Genomic DNA, 5,910 nt, shown 5'->3' on the forward strand with positions numbered 1-5,910 from the left:
ATATATATATATATATATATATATATATATATATATATATATATATATATATACATATATATATATGACTTTTTATGTCAACTTATATATAACAATTTTTGTACAGTACATGTCCATGAAATGTCTACAAAGAAAGAGTTGACAGTACCTTTGAAGTTTTGGTTTGCTTACCTTTGTCAGACTGTGCAAAAGCAAAGTAAGTCCAAACTTCAATCTTTGTCATTCTTTCCCATGAAAAATTTTAACATGGTAAAAACACGACAGGAGATTTATTTTTAAAATTACTTATATAATTTCAGAAGTAACTCTCCTGTCTTGAGTTTTTATTTTTTTGATGTTTACTCTGTGGCTTTTATATCTATGGAAACCAGTAACAAGAAAGTTTGATGAAAGAAGATACGTTCTCTTCACAGATTTTTCTTTTGTAATGTAACCGCATACATGAAGTTCTACATACTCATTATATATTATATGCTTTTTTATTCACACTATATCAAAATATCTAAGATTTTACTAACACATATACATATATATAAAAACTATCAACTGTCTTTCTCTCTCTCCTACCATTCATCTATAGTATCCCTTCCAATGCTATTCTATATCTTCCAAACAGATACCAACACCACTTCTGACATCATCCCAAAAACATTTCTCTTCTCCTTTATATACATCTATAACTTATATGACCCCCCTCATCCCTAGCTCATTTTCTACCTCCCACACCCAACCAGGATCCCTATTTTGCCCTGCCCTCCCTATTGTAACACCTACCCTTCTTTTCTTACATCATGCTTCTCATTGGATCTAACCACCACTCTGTATAACGAACTCATTCATCCTTATTCTTAGTACAAGTTTTGAAGAGTGCAGTTCGATTTCAACAGTTATTTTTTCAAATCTGTAATGGAAGTGGCAAAGGAGCATATTCAGCATATTTTGCTTTCATGAGTTCAATAAAGGCAACAACACACCGGAAAGTGTGAGGAATATTAATGCAGTATATGGGGATCAGACAATTAGCTTAAGCCAATGTCACTGGGGGTTCTAGAAATTCCGAGTGGGAAACTACTGCCTGGAAGACTTGTAGAGTTTGATGAGGATGTCCTGGTGGAACAAAATTCCATCGTAACTGTTGAGGAACTAGCAGAGAAACTCGAATTTGGTCGTTCAGCCATTTATCGACACCTGTGCCAGGAGAAAAACAACCACCTTTGGTTTCAAGACAAAAGGTGTTTTTCTATCAGGATAATGCTCGGCCACAAACAGCAAGGATGACATTCCAAAGGCTGAAGCAGTTTGAATGGGAAACAATGCCCCACCCATCATATTTGCTGGACATTACCCCTTCTGATTATCATTTATTCCGTAGTCTTCAAAATCATTTGGGTGGAAAAAATATGAATTCTGTAGATGAAATCAGAACAGTGCTGGAGGAGTATTTTTCATCACAGACAAGTGAATTTTGGAAGAGGGGCCTTGCAGATAGATGGAAGAGCATTGTAGAAAATGAAGGAAACTATATTTTAGATAAAAAAAAAAAAAAAGAACTTTGTTTATCTTAATTTTGTAAAATAAAAGAAGTATTAAAAAAACCTCATTATTTATATAGGATGACCCAATATATACATGTACATTCAAACATGCATAATTTCTGCAGTTACCTCCTCTGTTGTCCATATATAAAGGAACCTCTTTCCTTCTGTGTCACTTCTGGTTCTTAAAACTCTGAAATTTTAAATATAACAATGTAGAACAATACTTATCTCTCTTTCCATTCACATTTTCTTTTCTTTCTCCCACTCTTTTCCTTCTAACTAAATTTAAGAAGCTTCAGCTTGAAATTTCAGAGACTTATCTGTATTCCTGATCTCTCATTGAATGCTAAACTCATCTCTCCTTGTTTTCAATTTGTCTTCTTTGTTGTTCTCAGCATTAATTTGAACACACACACACACACACATGTTTTGCAAACATATCTATTTATACTGGAAGGTGAATAAATGAATCCAACACATGTAGTTGTCTAGCTTCATTTAACTTAAAATTTTGTAGAGGGAGATAAATTTGGATGGCAGATGGGCCTATAAATATACATATCAACAGTGTCAGGGGCCTCCAATGGTCTGTTGTTATCATGTGAACAGTTTGTTAAAATAGCAACCAGATAATTCTATGTATGTTTCCGTGTGTTAGCAGAGACAGTTTGGTGGTTGTTGACCTGTAAAGTTTGAAATTTTAGAGACATCAGGTACTGAAGGCGAAAGGGAAAAGGCTGTTCCACATGCTGCAGTAATTGGTCTGGTGGTATCAGGTTACATATCAGTTTCTGTTGTGTGCATAGTTTTCTAGTGAGAATTGTTTACTCTGAAATTGTGCTTGGGGCAGTTACGGCTAAGGTAATCTTTCCAAGGTATAAACAACCAGTGAAAAAAATGCATGTAAAGTATGCGTGTGTGTGCATGAAGGTACATGGCTCAGTAGTTAGAGCGTTGGGCTCACAATCAAGAGGTCGTGAGTTCAATTATCAGACTGAGTTGTGTGTTGTGTTCTTGAGCAAGACACTTTATTTCACGTGGCTCCAGTTCACTCAGCTGTGGAAATGAGTTGCAATGTCACTGGTGCCAAGCTGTATCGGCCCCTTTGCTTTTTCTTTGGATAAAATCGGTGGCATGGAAAAGGGCTGCTGTTGTGTATGGGTGACTGCTGGTCTTCCATAAACAACCTTACCCGGACTTGTGCCTCAGGGAGAACTTTCTAGGTGCAATCCTGTGGTCATTTGTGATCAAAGGGGGAGGGGTCTTTATCCTTTACCTTATGTATATATAAAATTTCATTTTATATTATGTTTGTTGCATTCTTTTACTGTCTTTTTGGTGAAGTTTAAACATCATGAAATCAGCTTTTATCACTTCTGTCCATGTCTTCCTTGGTCTTTCTCTTCCTCTGTCATATTTTCTTTCCACCTAGTTATTCTGGTACTTCAATCATCCTCCATATGCATCACATATCCACACCAACTCATCCTTTGTTGTTGCACATTATAACTCTTCCAATATTTAGTAGTTTTCTCTCAGCTCATCAGTCCCGTATCCTTAACACTTGCTAACTTTACACACACGCAGCCTAGCAAGCTTGCTTCATTTCTTCGCAACCTTCACACATGCTGTGCATTATGTGTCCCTATCCTACAGCCATACAATAGTGCACTTCATACTTAGGCAATACACACTCACTCTTCCATTCACTCAAAGAGAGTATCCTCTTGTTGCTAGCTTTTCCCGCCTGCCCTTATTCTGGCTACTGTGCATTTTCTCTCACTGCTGATTAAGTCCACCAAAGCACACACAAATATCATACATTCTTTAATGAATATCATGCTAAGTTGTGTTCAGGGCTGTGGAGTCGAAACAAAAATCTTTGACTCCGACTCCTCTACTATTGGCACCTCTGACTCTGACTCTTCTTTATGTAATTAAGTGATTGTGGTCTACATATCTCATACAGCATATGGATACACCTGTACTTTGAGTAAGCCTGTATGTTATAACTGGCTTATATTAAAGAATAAAGACATTGAGTTGGAGTCAGTATAGTTTTACCGACTCTGATTCCAGCTACCCTTTAATTGTTTTCGACTCCAACTCCACAGCCCTAGTTGTGTTGCTCGCTCTTTCCTTGACAATATTGCATCAAGTATAATACATTACAGCAGATGAAACACACACACATGACTTTGACCCAAGGTACCTGCATACAGTGGCTGAAATGAAGCCACTTACTTTTGAGGAAATACTGCTTATCCAATGCAGTGTTGCCCACAACGAAACTCATCCCACATGATAGTATTCTAAAGCAGTAGTTCCCAAAGTGGGCAGAACTGCCCCCTTGGTTGGGGGGGGGGGCGTTGAAGAAAAGTGGGATGACAATGGGGTGATGTAAAAAGAAACATTAGTAGGTTAATTAGGTTTATGTTTTATTTGTGAAATACAGTTGTTTTGAATTTGCTGCAGAAAGTGGCCTGGGTGCCAAGTGGGTGGCAGCCTGAAAATGTTTGAAACTACTGTTACAAGGAACTTAATGATAAAGATTGGAAGAGAGAAAGCTTACCCAACACATGTACTTGTTTATGGCCAGTGACAATCAGTGCTCTGTCACTTTTTGTTGACTCAAAGACCAAGGAATTGCTTTACCAAATATAACATTCTCAACAGCCTGAGGCTCTGCCTATGTTGCAGCATACAGAGAGTACCAATCTGAATAAATGTATTAATGCACAGAAATATGCATGTTTATACTCACCATTTGTATTTCAGTTTTGGGATGGGTATACCACATTCCTGTGTGGTGTTATCATCATCATCATCGTTTAACGTCTGCTTTCCATGCTGGCATGGGTTGGATGGTTTGACTGAGGGCTGGCGAGCCAGGAGGCTGCATCGGGCTCCAATTTCATCTGGCAAAGTTTCTACAGCTGGATGCCCTTCCTATATATATATATATTGTTATTTTATTTGTTTCAGTCATTTGACTGTGGTCATGCTGGAGCACCACCTTTAGTCGAACAAATCAATCTCAGGACTTATTCTTTGTAAGCCTAGTACTTATTTTTATCAGTGTCTTTTGCTGAACTGCTAAGGTATGGGGACATAAACACACCAACATTGGTTATTAAGTGATGGTGGTGGGGGGACAAACACAGACACAAATACATACATACATACATACATACATACATATATATATATATATATGTAACTGTGTGACAGCATATCCTTCTGATCAGAGGAATGTTGGTGACCTGCTCACCTAGCCAACGTGATAGCATCATTCAAAAGTTAAAACACTGCAAAGCACATTGTGACTAGCAATGTATAACAACATCCAATTGTCTGGTAGATCACGTGATACCAATATCATGATATATATATATATATATATATATATATATATATATATGGCTGGGTGGGTGTATATATGTTTTTATTAGCATAATGATCCTCTTAAGATACACACATATTACATATATTCATGTGTGTTTTTTATGTGTGCTTTTGCCAAACCTACTCAGTTTCAAGCTGTGGTATTGCAGTCATTTGCCTTGTTAACAGACCATCAGACTGTTTTGTACTGTCTAGAGACTTGCAGAATAAAATATACTCTCTTTTGACAAACATGTAAGGATTAGCAACGGGGAGGATATGTCTCAATAATATATTTATCTAACCCGTCCTTGCTTGGGAAAATGGATGTAAAGGTAAAAGTGATGAAGACATATGGTCATTTATATATATATGTGTGGACATATATATAATTATATATATATATATACATTTCTACACTCTCGGAGTGGTTGGCGTTAGGAAGGGCATCCAGCTGTAGAAACTCTGCCAAATCAGATTGGAGCCTGGTGTAGCCATCTGGTTCACCAGTCCTCAGTCAAATCGTCCAACCCATGCTAGCATGGAAAGCGGACGTTAAACGATGATGATGATGATTATAAAGACATTCCATAATTTTTAATTTCCATATATATAAGTATGTTAGCATATGTCTCTGATCACTATATAAGGTATGTAAAAATGTATATTGTTCCTCAGAATATAATTACCATCATCATCACCTCTTGAGTAATTCTGACTACTTTTCATTCTGCATAGAACTAAGTTATATTTGGGTCAAATTTCACTGTAGCACTTCATTACTAGTCACTCCTTACTCTTAGCTTTACTTATCACAGGTGCCCATGATTATATCAAAATGTTGACCTTTGTATTCCATCCAGACTTCGCCTCCATAGCCACCCCACTTTTCCTGCCCTTCTCCACCCTTTCGCTTCTTTGCTCTCCACCCAACTGCTCCAGCTACCTTGTCTCTAGCTCCTTCCTATTCATTCTTACCCCCCCCCCC

General features: G+C 37.3%; 1 protein-coding gene and 1 long non-coding RNA gene across 10 annotated transcripts in view; one reads left to right on the forward strand and one right to left on the reverse strand.

Moving 5' to 3' along the window:
• The window catches only part of LOC106867422 (NGFI-A-binding protein 1), a 223,322-nt gene that overhangs the window by 18,360 nt on the left and 199,052 nt on the right, over positions 1-5,910 (forward strand). The gene's annotated exons all lie outside the window — the stretch shown is intronic.
• Positions 3,960-5,910, reverse strand: part of LOC128249664 (uncharacterized) — a 15,408-nt gene continuing 13,457 nt past the window's right edge. Inside the window, exon 3 of the long non-coding RNA XR_008265775.1 lies at positions 3,960-4,256. This is a non-coding gene — a long non-coding RNA (uncharacterized LOC128249664). The remainder of the gene's footprint in view (positions 4,257-5,910) is intronic.

This window comes from Octopus bimaculoides, chromosome 17 (genome assembly GCF_001194135.2).
Source record: "Octopus bimaculoides isolate UCB-OBI-ISO-001 chromosome 17, ASM119413v2, whole genome shotgun sequence".
Taxonomy (NCBI): Eukaryota; Metazoa; Mollusca; class Cephalopoda; order Octopoda; family Octopodidae; genus Octopus; species Octopus bimaculoides.